At 35.4% G+C, this 21666-nt stretch overlaps 1 protein-coding gene across 5 annotated transcripts in view; it reads right to left on the bottom strand.

Moving 5' to 3' along the window:
- Positions 1-21666, bottom strand: part of CNKSR2 (connector enhancer of kinase suppressor of Ras 2) — a 251077-nt gene that overhangs the window by 203311 nt on the left and 26100 nt on the right. The gene's annotated exons all lie outside the window — the stretch shown is intronic.

Here is a 21666-nt window from a genome sequence, read left to right as displayed (position 1 = left end):
ATGCTCTGGAATCTCATCTTCTGCCACTTTAACACTGCTTCAACAATTAAAAAACTAAATGCTCTCTTTATTTCAACCATTTTCTATTCATTAATTCCTTCTGTATTCCAACTTCTACCATCTTAAAAGACAAAATAAAACAAAACAAAACCCTTTCCTTGATTTCCTTGATCTTGTGTTCCCCACTAGTCTCTTATTCCCTTCAGAGCTAAGCCCTTTTACCTCCTCATGACAAAGCACACCTTAATCCAATATCACTTGGATTTTACCCAAATCCAAAAGCGGAAATCCAGAGTGGACACCTTTTTCAAGATTACTCAGGGCACTGTATAAGTGATTAGCCAGGCTATAGACTGGGCCAGCTTTAATCACCTATGAAATGGTCTGATACAAATGGTGAACTGAACTAACAAGATTTCTTCTCTCCAGACTTTTAAGTAAGGAGTATCAAGAAAAAGAGGCAATTTGCAAAAACTAAAATGTCTTGATTATATCAAGGAGGGAGACGAGAGGCCATAATGGGCTACAAACCAGCTCAAATTATGACAGAGCAGAAATTATAAGCAAGTAGATAACGCAGAGACGAAGTTCAAACTTTCTTAAAGTAACTTGAGTTACCCTATAGTCTCTCTATACTATCTTTTCTTTCTTTCATTCTCCATTGGTATGTGTACATCACTCTCTCCTGGTTCTCTTGCCTCTTTCTAGATTCCTTCTCAGTCCCCTTTCAGGACACTTTCTCCAACTGTCCTAAAAAATAGTTGCTCTCCACTCCAGGGACCCGTCCCTGGACCCCTTACCCCTCACTCTTTACATTCTAACTGAACAATCTCATCCATGCCCATGTCTTCAACTACCATCTAACACCCCGTATTTCCATTTTAGACGTTCTTCATGAATGCCAGACCTATCTACACATCTCAATATGTCCATAACACAACTCCGCATTTTCCCCTCCAGGAGTCTCCCTGCTGCATTCACTGTCTCAATGAACGGCACCACCATCTATCCTGATATAAAAACTGTCTTAGACTTACCCACCTTCCTTATATCCCCGCATCCAACCAACCTCCATGTCCTCACAATTGGTCCTCTGAATTATCTTTTACATATATCCTTTCCTCTCATTTTCCACTGCCATCTTCCTAAATCAGGCCATAAGTATCACTCATCTGGACTAAAGCAGTTTTATGGTTTTCCCACTGCTAGTCATTATCCCCTTCAATTCATCTTTCCCAACATAAAAATTCTGATATCATTCTCTATCTCAAAATTTTTCATTGATTCCTCATATTTATGACAGAATAAAATCTGAACTTTATATAGTGTTCAAGGCCCTTCCTACTCTGGACCTTGCCTTCGTATACAAACTCACTGCAGACACCCTCCACACTTCCCAATCCCCCACTCTATAGACCTCCATTACAAGAATGCCCACATTATATTGTAATTTTCTGTTTCCATGTCTATGTGCCCAATAAATAGCCTAGAAATTCCTTGAAGTTGGACACTGTGCCTTCTGAATTTGGAGAACCCAGGCCTTAGCACAATGACTGACACAGAGTACTGCTCAATAACTGTAAACTGAACAAATTAGACATTTAATTTTATGCTATATAACCTGATAGAAGCAAAAAAAGAACATTTTAAATAAAAGCTAAATCTAAAAATAGAGTGGGGAAAAGAACCGTTTGGTACATGGCATTTTGAAGCACTCATGTCTTGATACATTGCAGAATAATATGAGATAGAATGTTACTATTTTGAGTTGATTTTTCTCAGGATTCCTCCATGTAAAGGAATGATAAAGGATCTCCTAGAGCACCAATGCCAGCATCATTAAGGTTACAGACCATGTCACATACTCAAGTGGTAGGGTAGAAATAAGGGAGAGAGGCTTATCCTATATCTCATTGATTGGTACCTAATTTAATTATTGAGGTATATTACTCCATAATATAGGAAGTATCTTGGCTCCTATATTTAAAATGTAAAATACGTGGTAAATAAACAGGTAGGGTATTATAATAAAATTATAATAATGTCACTTTATGTCAATACATGTATTTCTAAACTATAAGGTGATTTCATATATATTTTTTCTCACCTAAATTATAAGTAATGAATGGCCTTATAATATTTTAGAGTTGTTGTTTTGACTGAAAGGTCAAAATCAACATCTCAAATCTGTTTATGGAGAAAATATGGTCCAGAAAGAGTCATTTACAAAATTCACAAAAATGAATACATTATAAAATAGGGCTAAAGGCCTGAACCTCATGATTCTAGATCTATGCAGCATACATGTAATAATTAAAAGCCCTGTCACTCACTCATACACCATTTTATTTAAAATAGAGCTGTCCAATTTTCAAGAATGAGAAATTCTTGTAATTATATGACTAGTCTTCAAGACTGTAACATTTATTAAATAGATAAAATGAGAAGAAATATATACCAGATATTAAAAATGTTATTACCTATCCCATTCTCCTAAGATTTTAAGCTCTAATCTTGCATGAATTATTTCCTTAGGTTCCACCAAATTTTACCCTTTCTTGTTGCTATGTTCTAAATAATTACAAGTATAATTTATAAACTCCACTTACAAATTCCTACCTATTGTTCTTAAGAAAACATATAGAAAATAAATTTTGATTCATACTCTAAACCACACAAATCTACCATGAAGAAAATCGTGCACTTCTGTCAACTGAATTATTAAACAAACTCTACACTATTTTGTCTAAGACTACGCCTTAAAACAATCAAAAAGAAAGCTTGAAATCATTACTATGACACATCTATTTCAGTAAATTATATTGCTTTCCACTATCTGTAGGGAAGAGGAATGAATATAATCATAGATCCAAAAAGAGGTTCCAAAAATAATGAAACATTTACGAAATGATGACATTTGAGAGATAATCTAAGGATGCACAAATTTTAAGCAAATCAATGATATTACAGAAGATGGAGTAAAATAAATCAATCAATCCACTATAATGTGGAAGTAGAAATGGAATACGCAAGTTATTATATTTAATATTCAAAATCTTAAAACTCACTTAAAATGGGTATTAGAGAGTGACTCTAGCTTACTCCAGGAAATTTTACTTTATACGTCATTTTATATCTAACACATGCACTTATCTAAAAACAGAACACTCTCTGATGTTTACAGCAAAAAAAAAAAAGACACGTAAATTCATTAGTTAAAGTTCTGTTGCCACTCACTATTTACTGTGAGGAATAAAGATCGACATACAAAGGTTTTTGAGGACCTACGTCCCTTCTGCAAAATAAGGCTAGGAAATTCAAACAAACACGCATCAATCCAATATCTTTTTGCTTATTGAATAAGAAATTCAATTGCAGAATTCAAGGCAGAAGAGCTTACTTTTAATCTAGTTTTCAGTTTCGTCATTTCACTGACATTGCGTTCTTCTAAAATCACCAACGACCAATAAACACCAGATTCAATTGTCTGATTTGCAATCTCATTCTCCTTAAGCAATGTACTTCTCTATTTCTACCACCCTTTTTCCAGTCTCAGAACCATCTCTGGTAACTCCTCAATTTAATCTCTTATCTTGTCAGTTAGTGAGAAACATAATTTCTTCATTCCAAATACCTCTTGCTGTGTCATTTCATTTCTGATCTCATGTCACCAGCTTACTCCCGCTGTATAGCCTGCCCTGATGACTAGCTGTTCCCCTTGGCATCAGTCTGTCTAGTCTATCACTATCAGATCTCTAAAAACACTCTTTGATCAAGCCATTTCCCAATTCAAAAACTTTAATGACTCCTCCTGCCAGAAGGGTAAAATTCAAAGATCTTTTTTAAATTTTTTAACTTTTAAGGCTTTTTCTTTTTGGTCCTGATGTCATTATCAGGTAGCATTCAGGTATTAAGTGTGACATCTACTATAGACAATAAAAGCATTTTCTATAATATAAACAGCCAGAAAGCTCATATAACCACGCTTTTCTTCTAATACATAGGATAGTATAAAGATAAATGATCCAGCAAAACATAATTCATATTTAAGATCTTGTGGTACTTCCCAAACCCTGAAAAGTATGAAATTATATTCAGTAGCATTTTGGTACTAAGTGAATTTTACTGTATTCTAATTATTGGAAAACTAGCCAACCTAATGTAAATATATAGGGTACTTAACAGATACCCAGAATATTTAATAAATCAAACTCCTGAAGTATTTTAGAAAAATGAGATATTGCTCTAGAACCTATATAGTTAAAAATTTCTGTTTAACAAGTCCCATATAGTTCTTGGATGATATAGTCATATAAATCCTTGATTTAATTCAGAAATGAGCTGGCCATCACTCTTACTTAGTAAGTATAAGTGTATTTATTCTTTGCTCTGCTTTTTACTGTACTCAGCTTTATATTTTGTTCAACCAAAAAGTAAGAAAAAGTTTTCTTCAAAAGCATCTATGCCACCAGACAATTCTAAATTCCAACAAAAAATAGGCAATATCTACTTTAACAAGTGAGGAATAATGTGAACAAGAATAACAAACTGTGGGGCATCCATACTATGGAATACTACTCAGCAATAAAAAAGAAATTACTGATACACACAACAACTTGCATGGATTTCAAGGGTATTATGCTGAGTGAAAATGACCTATCTGAAAGAGGTTACTGAATGATTCCATTTATATTACACACCGAAAAAGGCAACACTATAGCAGCAGAAAATAGATCAGTAGTTGCCAGGGACTGGGAATATGAAGAGGCTGTGACTATACGGCAGCAGGAGGAAGTTCTGGGGGGTGATGAAACTGTTTTGTATCCTGATTGTGGTGTTGGTTACATAAATTTATACACGTGTTAAAACTCATACAACTATAACACCCAAAAAGTCATTATTACTCTGTTAATTTAAAAAATAAAATTAAAAATTTTAATTACAAATGAATTACATGCTATATAATATTTGGAAAATACGATTAAACTAGAAATTTAGTTGAAAAATTTTTCCTTCTGACATCATTTTATTGTAGTGTTTGACATAAAAGACCCAGGCCAGGGAAGAATGTTTCCAGCACTCCATTCAGCAACTATTTATTAAGCACCTACTAATGTAGTGGCAGTGTGCACTGAAGCATTTAACTACCTTTGAAAAGACTCCTTTGCCCTGATGATTGGCAGAGGTGAGAGGCTGTAAACAGAATTCTCTCTGAGAAGCTGATTGTGATGCAGGGTGTGCAGACTGATGCAGCAGGAAACCAATCATTGCCTGTGGTCTCCTGAAGACTTCTTAGCAGGCCAAGCCCACTAGATCATCATCCTTTCTACTCTTCTCCTCAGACTTAATTTTTTTCTCTAACAACTTAATGTTGTTTTTAAGACAGAGACTAAAAAAAATCTTGACTGGGTGGTAATATGTCAATTATTCCATTTTGCAAAACAATTCATCCTCCCTACAATCTTGTTTCCGGTTCATTTTAAACCAGAGTAGATTTTAAATGCCAGGCAACTTTAAAATAAATTTCAAAGAAATAACATGGTTTAATACTCCCCTCTCCCAGAAAATGACCAAAAGAATGCAAAAGAAAGGAAGAAAAATTCATCAGCATCGAAACTAGGAGACAGTGCCTACTACATAACAGATAGACTAAAGATCTAATGTTAAAAAATAAAAAGGTACTAGAAGAAAACTGGGTTCTGTATCAAACCAAAGCCAGAAACAGTAAAGAAAAAGACAGATGGATCTGACTACACAAAAATTAAGTTTTTGTTATGACATATTAAATTAGAATATTCACAGAAAAGTACTTAAAATATATCCAGTGATACACCACATCAGGGCCAACTATAGAGGGCAAAGTAACCCATAGACAGACTATCAAATTGCATGAAACTGCTCAATTTTAAAATACTGATATAATCTGAGATAGCAACCTTAAATTGCAATAGCACATTATACAAAGCAATGCTTGCATGGTTTCATAATTCTATAACTTTTAAAAGTTTTGTATGTAGAATATGGTAAATCAGCTGGACAAGCAGTTTTTCTTAAAGTGAGTTTCAGGACAGCTTACAAACAAACTTTTAAATGCTGTTTAAGTAAAGATGAAATAAACTCTAAATATTATATAAATATTCTGCATTTCCATATTTTAATGTTTAAAACAAAGTCTAAAATTATTTTAATGACATATACATGACAATAAACAAAGACTGCCTGCTTTTATCATGGAGCTTAAAGCTATCATATACTCAAGAAATCATATACAATATTTTTCAAAAATCGTACTTTCTCCCCCAAATTAACAGTCAGTTTCAGATATAGTTTTAACTAAAACTGAAACTGTTTTTCTCTTTGCAAGTCTTCACAGTCCTTACTATTTCATTAACAGAAAAACAACTTTAATGTAAATCACAGGTAGACCAAGCATAAGGAATTAGTTGCAAACCTAGGGATTAGTGATGTCTTTCATTTTACAACTTAATACGTAAGTGTTTTTTGTTTGTTTGTTTAAGGAAGCTTAAGGACATCTAAGCATTCCATCTTTTATTCTGGCATTCAAGGACCTCCAAACTTAGGCCCCAAGCTATCTAACATTATCTCTCATACACTCACATATCCTATGCTGCAGCCAAATTGAACAACTCAACTGTTTCCTTAATGTGATTCCTATTACCCAGAATGTCCTCTTCTATATATTTAGATGCTGTCAGGTCTCGATCATTGAATCAGATGGATCCCTCTTCTCTTAATAGCTATAAATTTTACACATATGGTACTTATTACCCATGTTGTTTCATTATAATCTTTGCATTAGTGTCTTACTCCCCCAAAGGATTATAAAGCCCTGAAGGGTAGCATCACTGACTCCTCCACACAGCACTGAGTACAGTGGGCACCTAATTCATATTCAGTCATTCTTTCATTTAATCAATATTTACTGAGGTAAATATTCCATGCTACACACTGGGAATCAAATGCCAAGCAAAAACTGACATGGTCATGGACTTTATGTAGTTTATAGTATAATACTGAGGACAACTGTTAATCATTTAATTGCCAAAATAGATATATAAATACAAGCTATGATATCTGTTATAAAGGAAAAAATACATTGTGCTGTGAAAAACAAAAATAGAGACTTACCCTAGGCTGTGGTGGAAGTCAGGAATGGAAGGCTTACTTGAGAAATCAATGACTGCACTATGATCCATAAGCTTAAAAATTAACTAGACAAAGAGGACAAGCAGACAGGGGATGATGCAGGCAAAAGAAACGTGCAAAGACCCTGTGCTACAAAAGGAACGCTGTACATTTGAAAACTAAAAGAAGTCTGTGTGGCTGATATACACAGATGAGGAAGAAAATGGAGTAGGATGGGGTTAGAGAGATGGATCAGGGACGAGACAATGCAGGGTCTTGTAGGCCATGTTCAGAATCCTGACCGTGACTAAGTGCAACGAAAAGATAACTGAAGGGTTTGAAGTAGGTAACATTTAGTGGTTTGTGAACATTACTCCAGCTGTAGTATGGTAAGTGATTTGGAGGCTGCCAAGAGGGAGGCAGGTTGGGTGACATTTAAAGTAATCTAAGTATGAGATGCTAGTATCTTGTCCTAGGATAAAGGCAGGAAAGGAAGAAAAGAGACAGATTGGGAAGAAGATAAAATGTGCAGGACTTGGTGTTGGACTGGATGTGTAAGGTAGAGGAGGCCATGGGAAGGAAGATGATCCCTAATTTCTGGAATACAGAAACGGATAAATGGTGACATTATTCACAGACAACGGAAACACCAAAGGAGAAGCAGCTTAGGGTAGTTGGTTCTCTTCTGGACATATTGGGATTTCACTTCCTCTGAGACAACCAGGTGGCAATGTTGCATAGTCAGTCAGGAATAAAGGTCTACTCTGGAGACACATATTTGAAAGTCATTGGTGTATAGGTAGAAAATTGAAGCCATGAGTGTTACTGATACTGACTAAGGAAAATGAGTAGACTGAAAAGAGGATTTAGAACTGAACCTTAAGAAACTCCAAAATGTAAAGGCTTGGTAGTGGCAAACCTGCGAAGAAAACTGAAGACATACAGTCAGAGAGGAATAGAAAAAAGTGAGGAAAAGGTGGTGTCATGGAAGCCAACGGAAGAAAATGTTTCAAGACTGGCAGTACAGGACTGCGGTAAAAGAAAACTCAGATTGCCAGAGTTCAAAGTCCACTCTGAATTTGACAATTAGGAGATTATTAGTGCCTTGAATCGGAAAGTATCATAATAACAGAAATAGAAGCCAGACAGTGCATGGAGTTTAGGGGTGACAGGGTGACCAAGTGGAGGCCTTGCAGGTAGAATATTCCTTTACAAGAGTATATGGTATTGGTGAGGATGGAGAGTGGATAGGGAGGTGTCACATCGGGTCAAAGGGACTATTGTTATACCAATTTTAGACACGAAGGAACTAAAGCTTTTCTGAGATTAGATAACTCCCCTAAATGTACACAGTAGATAACTGACTGGCAAAGCTAGGATTAAAACCTAGTCCCAGAGGATTCTGAAGTCCAATCTGTTTCAACTACATCAGACCATTTCAAGAGTAAAAAATAGATCTCAACAATAAAGTGGATATTCTGGCAAAAAGAAAGGAGTAAATGGGGCTAGAAAGAAACACACAGTTATTAAATGAAGAGGGGATAACATAGGACAATGGCTAATAAAATCACTCTTCCAGACCTATGCAACAAAAATCATTTAAAACTACCAAGGACTGAATTCCATGCTAGTATACCCTGATGAATTGAACTAAGTGTAGGGCACCCAGCTGGCATTCAATTTGAAGCTGCATTCAAAAGAATGAAAGGAGAAACACTGCAAACAGTTTTTAGATATCACTGAAACCAATACAATACACGCTGACTTGAGAACTCCTCTTTCTAATGTTCTTCAATGCTATCTTTCAGTCACCCACTTCCACGAGCAAGCAGTTGCTCTACAACAAATAGTACACGATTTCTTTTCAGAGGATTCCCAAGAAAACCAAATAAAATAGAAAAATAAAAGACAATTTTCTTCTGGGCCTGTTCTCATTTACTCTGTCCTAATTTTCTTTAGAAAATGCTAAGCTGGCAATAGTTTTCCATTATTTCCAAACGAAAGTGTTGATGCTGATTAACAGTAACACATTCCATTTATTTTTTTGTGCTCAGTGTGTGCCAAGCCCTGTTCAAGCACTTCACAAATATTTTCTCATTTAATCCTTACAACAATCTTATGAATTATATACCATTATCCTGATTTTACAGATAAGAAAATTGAGATTTAGAGACCATGCCCAGGATCCCACAGTTTAATAAATAGTAAGGCAAGGTCTAAACCCAAGTCCATCTGACTCCCAAATCCCTGCCCTTATAGCCTACACTAAATTAGAAGGAGTTGGGGAGGGGTGGAAAGGATTGTTTCCAGTCCTAAGAAGGACTGTTCTCAAACTGATCATCTATACCATACCAAAAGATATGATGTCAAAAATATTTAAAGCTTTAAAGACATTGTTTTAAAATACATTTATCGGGGCCGGCCCGGTGGCGCAAGCGGTTAAGTGCGCGCGCTCCGCTGCGGCGGCCCGGGGTTCGCTGGTTCGGATCCCGGGCACGCACCGACGCACTGCTTGGTAAGCCATGCTGTAGCGGCGTCCCATATAAAGTGGAGGAAGATGGGCACAGATGTTAGCCCAGGGCCGTCTTCCTCAGCAAAAAAAAGAGGAGGATTGGCGGATGTTAGCTCAGGGCTGATCTCCTCACAAAAAAAAAAAAAAAAAAAAAAATACATTTATCTAAATTACACTTTGTATCAAAGGGATTTAAACATGTAGTTTACAGACACACATAATTCAGCAGGATAACATAAATTAAAAGTAGATGAGAAAAATATGGTTGACGGAAAAGACAATTAGTTATAAAATGGGAGCCAGAAACAATGGTAATAAAAAAATTCATGCCAATGAAGAGTATTAGACTTGCTAAAGTGTGGGAGGAGCCAGAACACTGGCTGTAAATTGTCTAGAAGATAATGAAGAGAAAAACAGAATCAGGCACACAGTTAAAAACATTCATTAGATAAAAGCAAGCCAGTTTCTCAGAGAAGCTCATCTATTCCGGACAGTAAAGCCAGAAAAAAAGATTTCTCGTGGGAAGAAATCTTGTGTGACGTAATGAACACTACCTTCAATAAATCCTTTCAATACATACAACTACAAGTTCCCAGTGGACTGTTTCTTACAGCACGGTGAAATATATTTTTTCCAAAAATTATATTGTATGATATACCAAATAATAAGTGGTTATAATGAAGATAGAAAAATATTTATATTTACTGGCTTTATAGATGTTACAATTTATCAACAGAGGTTATAATTCTATGGAGAGAATAGCTAGCAGGATTTCTCTTTTATAATGTAAAAAATGAATAAGTGAGTTGTACTTGAATCATCTTTGGAAAATTGGTATTTTTGTCAACAGGTGCCTAAAATGTTTCGGGGACATATACTATATATTCATTTAATAAAATGACAATCTAAAATGAAAGACTCCTACTGTCATACTTCTTACCTTGAAAAGCATGTTTATAGATTTTGACTTAAAAAAGTACAAATCAGGGGCTGGCCTAGTGGCACAAGAGGTTAAGTGCGCGCGCTCTGCTGCAGCGGGCCAGGGTTCGCAGGTTCGGATCCCAGGCGCGCACTGACGTAAGGCTTGTCAAGCCACACTGTGGCAGCGTCCCATATAAAGTAGAGGAAGATAGGCACAGATGTTAGCTCAGGGCCAATCTTCCTCAGCAAAAAGAAGAGGACTGGCATCGGATGTTAGCTCAGGGCTGATCTTCCTCACAAAAAAAAAAAGTACAAATCACAGGCAACGAAAGAAAAAATAGATTAATTGGACATCATCAAAATTAAAAACTTTTGTCCATCAAAGGACACTATAAACAGAGTGAAAAGGAAACCCACGGAATGGGAGAAAATGTTTGCAAATCATAAATCTAACAAGGGATTAACATCCAGAATACATAAAGAACTCCTGCAACTCAACAACAAAAAACAGACAACTCAATTAAAAAATGGCAAAAGACTTAAATAGACATTTCTCCAAAGATATACAGATGGCCAATAAGCACACGAAAAGATGCTCAATATCACTAATCATTAGGGAAATGCAAGTCAAAATCACAATGAGATACCTACCACCTCACCCTCATTAGGATGGCTACTATCCAAAAACAAACAAACAAACAAAAACCCCCAGAAAATAACAAGTACTGGCAAGGATGTGGATAAATTGGAATCCTTGTACACTGTTAGTGGGAATGTAAAATGGTGCAGCTGCTATGGAAAACAGTATGGTGGTTCCTCAAAAAATTAAAAACAGAACTACCATATGATCCAGCAATTCCACTTCTGGATATATATCTAAAAGAATTGAAAGCAGGGTCTTGAAATGATATCTTGTACACCTATGTTCATAGCAGCATTATTCACAACAGTCTAAAGGTGGAAGCACCCCAAGGGTCCACTGACAGACGAATGGACAAACAACATGTGGTATATATATACAATGGAATATTATTCAGCCTGAAAAAGGAAGGAAATTCTGACACAGAAGTAAATTTTGACACAGCTATAACATAGATGAACCCTGAGGACATTATGCTAAGTGAAATAAACCAGTCACAAAAGGACAAATACTGTATGGTTCCACTTATATGAGGTATCTGAGTAGTGGAATTCATAAAGACAGAAAGTAGAATGGTGGTTGCCAGGGGCTAGGGGATGGGGGAAATGGGGAGTTAGTGTTTAATGGGTACCGAGTTTCAGTTTTGTAAGATGAAAACAATTCTGTGGATGGAAGGTGGTGATGGTAGCATAACAATGTGAATATACTTAACACCACTGAACTGTACACTTAAAAATGGTTAAGATAGTAAATTTGATGTCGTGTATTTTATAATTAAAAAAATTTTAATGGTGAAAATGGTAAATTTTATGTTATGTACATTTTACCACAATAAAAAAAGTACAAGTTAACTAACAGATCATCTTAGCCTAAATTTGCTACTTTCAAATTTTAAGTAGACTTAAGCATTTGGGGAGGTATATGGCTATATGAAAGGCACAGCAGTAAGTTACTATTTTATATCTGATTACTAACGCTATGCCCATGTGTAAGCAAACTTCTCTAACAGAAACACAATTTTCCTTTTTATTGACTACAAAGAAACCAATGGCAATGATTTAATAAATTTGGTAAATGTTACATGGAACTCATCAATATGATATCTCACCCAAGCTAATTCATCAGGAAAAAATAATTTACCTAATCACAACGGGACTTAATACAGCTGCCATCTTTTTTTTTTTTTTTTTACTATTTTCATTTAATGTCTAAACAATACTGCTGAGTGTGAAGACATGCCAAAAATTGTTTCAGCAATGTGTGAATTCTGAATGTTACAAAAAATTATACATTAGACATACCAAGGGGGAGAAAAAAATAATTTTGTATCCAAATGCCATCCAGATAAATTTTGTAAGAATAGTAGCACAAAGGATTAATCAGTCATCTTTGTCTGAGTGGTGGGAGAGATTCCCTTCTCCAGGGAGGACATGTCTATAGGCAGGAGGGAGGTGTTTCCCATGTCTGTAAGGGTGGAGGAAGGAGTTGGTTGTGGGGACAACCCTTGAGTAATGCCACTGAAAAAGGCAAATTTTGTTGATCCAACTTTACTTCCGGAGACACATCTAATCTTGGCTTATCTCAGCCCTGGCTTCTCTTAACACTCCTGATTTCTTCAGATTTAAATAAGGTTCCTAAATCAATTATTGTTCATTCCTTATACTTCCACCACAGTGAAAAGCACAGACCTCTATATGATTTTCCTCTGACCAACTAGCTTGCTCAGCTAAGGAATTCCTCCCTTCCTGTCCCCAATATCAGGATTCACACTCCACTGTTTTTCCAATTCCTGATACCAACTTCCATTTATTCATTCAACAAATATTTATCAAATGCCTAGTTATGAGCTAGGCATTAGTCTAGCGAGTATGAATAAAAAAGTGAACAGAAAGAGACATGGTCCCTTCTTTCATGGAGCTAATAGTTTGCTGGGAAAGAAGCACATTAAGTAAAGAATCACACAAGCAACATTGACAAGTAAACTGAAGGCAAGGAAGAGTACCTTTGCACGGTGCAAAAGCCTATAATAGGATTTGACCACATCAGAGAGATCAAGGGTAGGTTTTCTGGGAAAAGGGTGGCAAGAACTGAGGTCTCGATGAATGGGAGTCAACTAGGCAAAGAGGAAGGAAAGAGTATTAAGACCCCAGAAATGGCAAAGACCCAGGGTGGGAGACAGGACGGACAGTTTGAGGCACTGAAACAAGGCCAGCATGACTAAAGGTTGTCTTCAGACTAGTGTTCTGAAAAGCTCTCTGGCTTCAATGTGTAGAACAGTGACTTGTGGCCAGTTTGCCTTTTGCCAAAGAAAGGATCATCTCTGACGGGAACTAATCTTCCTGCTCAGCACTTGCACTTGGCCAACTATTTCAGCTATGTGCGTTGAAGCATACAGCTTTCCCAAACATGTCCTTTCTTTGGCCGTTTTATTCTTCCATGCCAATCTATAACCCCCTTACTCTCCTCCTGGTAAGGGAAGGGAAGGAAAAGACCTACAAGTAGAACCTGTTTCATATGTTATTTAGAACTATATCCATGATCTCCTGCATAACAAATCAAACTCAACAGAAAAATGTGATAAAAGGTAGAAATATCTTTTAAATGGTGATTCTAGAAAAACAGTATGCTAATAGAGAGGTAAAAAAAATGCCTTTAAAAGTTACAGCCGATCACTTTAATTTAGACATATGCAACTCATTAATTCTGACTGAAATAACTTCCACAAAAGAAAACTCCAGCATAAAAGTAACTGCACAGGGGCCGGCCCGGTGGTGCAGCGGTTAAGTGGGCGCACTCTGCTTCGGCGGCCCACAGGTTCGGAACCCCGGGTGCTCACTGACGCACCACTTGTCAAGCCATGCTGAGGCGGCATCCCATACAAAGTAGAGGAAGATGGGCACGGATGTCAGCCCAGGGCCAATCCTGCTCAGCAAAAAAGAGGAAGATTGGCATCGGATGTCAGCTCTGGGCTGATCTTCTGCACAAAAACAATTGAAAAAAAAAAAAAAGTAACTGCAGAAACAAAGGGCACCATCCACTATTAAACCTAATCTCAATATATCTCCTATGATCCTTCCCTAATACAAAACGAATCTTAATCGGGATTTCAAATACACTGTTTGGAGGCTCCTCCACTGTTTTACACACACACACACACACACACAGACACACACACACACACATTTCCCCACTATAAATAAATGTCAGCATTATTAACTATTCAATAATTTCACAGGGTCAAGCAAAAAAGAAACCTTTGGTGTTTTAAAATTTTCAGACTCCTAAAACAGGTTCTAAAATATTAGGCCCAATTTAATTTTCAGTCAACATGTATTTTCCATCTAATGTTTATATCACTTAGTTTTACTAAATATTAAAATAAAGCTATGAATTTTGACCTTTTAACACAAAGTTAAAATGTATTCATAAGGATTTATTTTCAGGACAAAAAGAATTCTACATTTATCCCACAGCCATTTCTGAGTTGTCTAATAAGAACATGTGGTGATACTGAATTTTAAATTTGTTTTCCTTCATGTATCAGAATCAATACATAACTTCATACAATTATAAAAAGCCAAATAATTTTTATTAGCCTATGATGTAAATTTTACTTGACCTAGAAAAAACGCTATTTGGAGGGGCTTATTTTTTTTTCTCTAAAATTCATAGGACATCTTCAAAATAATTCCAATAATTATATAACTCAAAACAATGTCAGTTTTCCATTGCTTCTCAAACTTCATGTGCATACAAAACATCTGAGGATCTGATTAAACTGTAGATTCCGATTCAGTTGGTCTGGGGTGGGGCCTGAGATTTCATATTTCTATCAAGCTCCCAAGTAATGATGAACATTACTAGAGCAATGCTTGTCAGAAGCAAAAAGAGACTTGATTTTTTTCCACAAGTGATGAGGTCATTATCAAAGAAAACAATAAAGATGACTGGTAATGCACATAAACAGACAAAAGTAGGCTTATGTTGCTAAATATCTAGCCATGTCCTTTATGGGCTTACCAGTCCAAATTAGGAAATATATTTATAATGATACCCAAGGATCAACAAATATTCATCATAAATTTATAAACCACAACAGAACAAATTTCTCATATTGTAAGCTAGACAAATTATTTAAACTAAGTGCAAAGAAAAAAGGCTACTCCAAACTAATCATAATAATGCTTATTTGAATAAATCCCTAATTGCATGTTTTAAGGATAGGTATGTAGAAAACTTCCTAATTTTTCAAAACATGAAGTCAATGAGAAACTCATCAGCCTAAATGAGCACAATTAGTCTCATTCTTCACAATATGGTCATCATCGATTTTAAAAGAGTGCAGTAGAAGTTGTTCAAAAAAAGAAAAAGAAACCACAAACAATACAAACTCATGTTCCTTATCATTAAGCATTTCTCAAAGAGCTCCTAAAATGAGAATCTTCAAATATTTCTCATAATTCCTCTCTGCTCATAAAATTCTCCTTCATTATGATAGCATTCTACTGCAATTACCATCTATTAGGGAAGTGGGGTTTCTCCTCTGTCAGTCAAACTTGAAAACGGTGTAGTAAGCACTGCTTTCCCTTTGTCCCCTCCGGATGCCCAATTCCTACATGTGGGTTGGAATTAGAAATACTGGAAAATTAGGAAGGAGGAAAAAGTTCTAGAGATGCATATGAATTAGAGGGCTGGAGAGGGGAAGGGGGAGGGAGAGATAGAGGGAGAGTGGGAGGGAGGACTTCAGAGTCTTGGCTAATACTGGGTCAAAGAAACAATTTGATAGGCCCACTTTTTTTTTTTTTAAATCTTGCACTCACGCCTTACCGCAGAGACAACATTGCTTCTCTAGTCACAAATTAACCTCCATAACATCTGTTTCTTAGCAAATTGCAAGTGCTTGCCAGGAATTTAAGAATTAACTTTTAGATGACATTTGCAAAGTTCCAAGTCATAATTTAATCCTTGATTCATATTGTTGGCGACCCAACAGTTAATGGAGCTTAATGTTCTCGTGATTCTCCTGATTAAATTACTGCTCCAAAGCCTAGTTTCACAGGCAGCAGTTTATAAGAGAAAGACACATGCACATCATCTTCACTCAGTTCTCAGAATTTAAAAACTGTCTAACATGAAATGTAATTTAAAACCACTAGATACTGATGTCATATGAGAAGACAATTTTTTTAAAATTACCTCCAAAGACACAAAAAACAATCAATCAGCTCTTCTAGGGAAAGGAGACTAAGGAGAAAGGAAAAAAAAAAAAAAAAAGAATCTGGGGGTTGGGGAGGTTAGGGCAAGGGCAAAGACCCAAATCATGTAATGACTTTATATTATGCAAAGTGCTACCCCAAAACTTCTGAGCTTGGCCCAAGAGAGCGTATTCACTCACCCTCCTATGAGACTTCCCTCACTGCCTGAAAGCAGCTGTGCAAACAATCTTTTAGCAAGCTTTTATTTCAATTCAATCCCAAAACTCTCCATTGGTGAATTTCAATGAAAAGACCCTGAGGGATGCAAGATTTGCATACATATAAATATACTATCATTGACTGCAACACGGGCCTATACTCAAGAGGGCTGTAAATCAACCTGTGAAAGGAACCAAGCACTTAACCAAGAGTCATCTTGAGTAGCCACAAACTAAGAGCTATTTCCTGCACTATTCTGCAAACATTATAAATATAAAAAGTAAAACTAACTGTGATAAGCATTATACATAATCCTGGTGAAAGCTATAGAAATATTGGCAGACATTTCTAAATGTATAGGAGAAAGATCAATATTAACTGTCTTTCTATTTTAATTTTACAGTTAAGTCAAAACTGCTCCTTTCCCAAAGGCAATAGTTCACTACTCAGCAGGTTACTGAATTCAAGGTACTTTTCCAGAAATTGAAAAATTTTTGAAGGAACCTAGAGTGAATAAGAATTTTTTGTTTCAAGAAAGAAAATATGAAATATACTAAAATATGTAACAATTTAAGAAAACCTACAATTACTTTTTATTGTCAGCAGCCTCCCAGGAAACATGTTCTCTTTGGTTATAGCATCACAGACTAAAAGTCATTTAGGAAGAGTGATTCATTCACTAATGAAAAAGGCAACTTTAAATTCCTGTTAAAGTTTTGGACACCTTTACTTATGAAGAAAGCACTCTCATCCTGACCTCCCAGTGCTATAATCCAAAAAAAGGGAAAGAATTCAAAAGGGAACCTTGCATTTCTATTCAAAACTTAGTCACGTCATCTCAGGAAAGTTTTATATATAAAAAGCTGATTTCATTACTTTTCATCACAATCTCAAATCTTGTCAAAAAGGAAGACTAAAACAACCAAAATTATTTCTGCTTGAATAGGAGGGGCATGCAGTTGGTGATAATCTTATAAAAACACAACAAAAGTGGGGAAAAAAATGAAAAAGAAACTAAAAAATTATAAAAACCTACCATAGGAAACAGAAGAGAACTAATCTGAAGAAACTGGTCCTCTCTGGAAGGAAATATGGCCCATGTGCGTCTACCATAACTACCCCAATGCTTTACTATGGCGTCTTTTATCCAACACAGTGTATTCCAGCCTGAAGTTAACTAGTTCAACCTTGGGCAGCTAATATCTATATTGGGGGCATTTCTTCTGGAATAGGGTTTATTTCTTTATCCTTCATTTCAACTTTCTAATAATTTTTAAGAGCACAACGTTAACTACAGTTTTACATTTGCTTCAAAATACCTCACAGCTCTTAGATTTATTTTAGAAATAATAAAGTTCTAATCTATGTTCCACAACTAAAAGTCTTGGCAGAGTCTGTCAAATGGGAAAAGAGTAGTGTTACTCTATGACTATGACCTAGTAAACCACAAAATCAAAAAGTGTTACAATAAGGAGAAGAACCGATGAAACTTTCAATTTATGGTTCTTACAGTTTGATCATTAGGAAAAAAAAAAAAAAGAGGATAACACAGGTAACACTTACTTTATGTTTTTATAAACACACCTTACATTAGCAATAGGATTAATACTCCTCGCATATTTGGAAAAACTGCAAACTTGTGTTTCAAATCACTATCTCTATAAACTGACTCTCATACTCCCATCTCTTCTTGTCTTGACAGGAAAGAGTGGAGGGGGAGATCAGAAACAACAGAATACTCTTTAGTCCAGCTGGGAGTGGTCCAATGGTCTCACCTCTCCACTTTGTTCTCAGAGGCTTGCTTTATGAATTTCCAGAGGAATATAAAAAACCGTTTTCAGGAAATTTCTATATAATGGGGGCACATAGTTAGGTGCCCTAATGGTTCAATAATTAAAATGTTAATGGTATCACCAGCACATATAAATAAACTGAAATCAACTCAAAACAGAATTAAACTTTTTTTTCCTTTTTTATTTTTTTTGGTGAGGAAGACTAGCCCTGAGCTAATAACCACTCCCAATCTTCCTCTTTTTCCTTGAGGAAGACTGTCCCTGAGCTAACATCTGTGCCAATCTTCCTCTATTTTATATGTGGGACTCTGCGACAGCATGGCTTGATGAGCAGCAGTGTGGGTGTGCGCATGGGATCTGAACCGGTGAACCCCGGGCCACCAAAGTGGAGCACGCGAACTTAACCACTATGTAACCGGGCAGGCCCCCCAGAATTAAACTTTTTAAAGCTAAAATTATATTTTTATTATAAAATCTGAAAGCAAGTTACTTGATAAACTAAGTTACTAAGTGAAAATATGTAAAAATCATCCTCAACAGAAATTCGCATCCTAGAAAACAGGAAACTAAATCCTTAAGCCTCAGAGATCACTAATGATCATTTTTTTAAACTAACTTTTCTAAACCAACTGTTAGATTTATATAAATAGAGGATATTTATTTTTATTTACAAAATTTAATCATAAACTGAAAAGTTAATATATCAATTAACCATATCTTGTCAAATGCATAGACATATTTAGAACAATTCAGAATCATATGATCAACATAAAACTGAAACTCAAGAAGCATTCTAAGATCAAGAATATTCAACATTGAGAAGTGGCCCTAGCCAACACAAAAAAGCAAGAAAAAGGAGTAACAGTTAACAAAGATTAAGAGAAAAAACTATCCACATATGTATAATGATTGCCTACTTAGAAAATTCAAGAAAATCAACTGGAAAAAACTATTAGACTAATAAGCAAGTTTATTAAGGTGGCCAAATACAAGAGAAGTATACAATAACTCCCCTATACACAGCAAAACCAATTAGAAAATGTAATAAAAATATTCCATTCACAACAGGAACAAAAACAACAAACTACCCAGGAATAAACCTAACAAAAAATACAGAAGACATTTACTTTTTAAAAAGCTATCAAATTTCATTAAAGGATATAAAAGAAGATCCAAGTAAGTAAAGGACACACACATTCCTGGATAAGACCCAATAGCAGATGGATATTAATTTTCCCTAAATTAACCTGTAAATTCAATGTAATCCCAGTCAAAATCCTAATGGGATTTTTTTTGTGATACTTGACAAACTGAACCTAAATTTCACATGAAAGGAAAAATGAGCAACAACCAAGAAATATTTGAAAAAGAATAACATGAAGAGGGAGGCGGACTTGCCATTCAGATAGCAAACAATCTATAAAGCAACATTAATTCAAAACTGCACTGAAATAGAAAACAGATAAATGAACCAAAAAAAGAGAATCCAGAAACAGATCTATCCATGTGAATTTCAGTTTACATGACTGAGGTTTATCATTTTAATTTTTTATCAAGTTGGCATTTTAAGTAAGCAGGCAGAACAGACAGATTACTCAATATGTTGTATTAGAACTGGCTATCCATTTGCGAAAAATATAAAGTCAGATCCCTACTTTATATATTGTACTTTAAAAATTTTTTTCATATTGAAAAGCTGGATTAAGGTTTTAAAAAAATGAATGTACTGGCACAAAATACAGGAAAGGGTTTAAGAATAGTGAGATGGAAAAGGTCTTCCTAAGCAAGATACAAGATAGGAGCAGCCATAGAAGGGGGGAATAAACAACAGATATGGTTACATTAAAATTTAAATGTTCTCCTGATAAAAGACACTTAAGGGACTTTTTCAAACTACACATGAGCCTTAGCTTCTGATAAAAATCTCATCTTCCCTCTTTCTCCCTTTACTCCCTTAAGAAGCTAAGCTTTAGTGAGTTTCTTATGGAAGTGTGTTGTATCTCTTGCATATGAATTCCAGAATTGGTCTTTTATTTTTCTTTCAAAGCAAATTCTGAGAAAGGTTAGTGATTAACTGCACTGATTCTTTCAACTAATCAAGCTACTCTTGCAATCTAGTTTATTTTACGAACATGTTGCTGCATGTTTCTATTTATGAATATAGAATCTGCAATGAAAGACCCTGTGTGGAATAATATGTTAACATAATGCTATTTTCTGGAAGTAGTTATTTAAAATGTACCACAATTTACCCTTTGTTCTGACAAGTAGCATGTGGTTTAAGTGAAATATAGCTGCTGTATAAAGAATAGAAACTCATATACTGGAGTCAATATAATGACCCTTATTTAGTATAAGATTAAACATTTAATTTCAGATACTTAGTAAAACCAGCTATGGGACTACATGCCATTTTTGTATTTCCAGAACAGAATTTAGTTCACAGAAGGTATTTAATACACGCTTGTGTAATGATATCTCTTTTGTTTATTTTAAAATTCAACAGAGATTTAAAGTTAGTTTTGTGAGGTTTCTTTAAATTTTATGTAAGATTTTCTCCTTCTAAAACTTTTATGTAGCGAACAATCACCAGTTAACGCCTTTCTCTCTGTAACTCAACACTCATCGGCCATGATCACAAGCAGAATTTAACATACTTTTTCTGTCTCACCATCATGGAATTTGAATTGCCTTTGATATGTTATTGAGTTAGATAAGTTGATATTAAAGTTCATATAAAAAATTGAGGGTAGAATTGCTAATGTATATAAACATATCACCATATCACGGTCATTGAGAGTCATTCGATTCTTAAAGAAATAATACCAGTATGAATTTAGCTTTAGTAGTGATGTTTTAAAAGAGAGAATACATGTACTGGGTGATAAGACTGAGAATAAAGATGGAGAACTGATTTCCCCCGTGCCCGTTAGCCGCAAACGAGCACATCTGCCAAATGAGGGGGAAATAGGCCATTTTAAAAGGAAATTCTCCTACGAAAATTTTCCTATGAAAATTTTCTTTAAAAAATGTAGACCAAGGTTAAAATCTTGGGATTTTCTAGTACTGTTGTGCTTTCATTTTTTTACATTTAGATCCCTAATCCATTTGGAGGTTTTTCTTGTGTATGGTATGAGGTATGGATCTAATTTTACCTTTATCATATAGTAAATTTCTTTATGTGCTGGGGTGTAGTGCTGGGCTTTCTAGTCTATTTCACTGGCATATTTGTCTATTCAT

This window comes from Diceros bicornis, chromosome X, assembly GCF_020826845.1.
Source record: "Diceros bicornis minor isolate mBicDic1 chromosome X, mDicBic1.mat.cur, whole genome shotgun sequence".
In the NCBI taxonomy this organism is placed as follows: Eukaryota; Metazoa; Chordata; class Mammalia; order Perissodactyla; family Rhinocerotidae; genus Diceros; species Diceros bicornis.
This window is presented reverse-complemented; position numbering and strand designations above follow the sequence as displayed.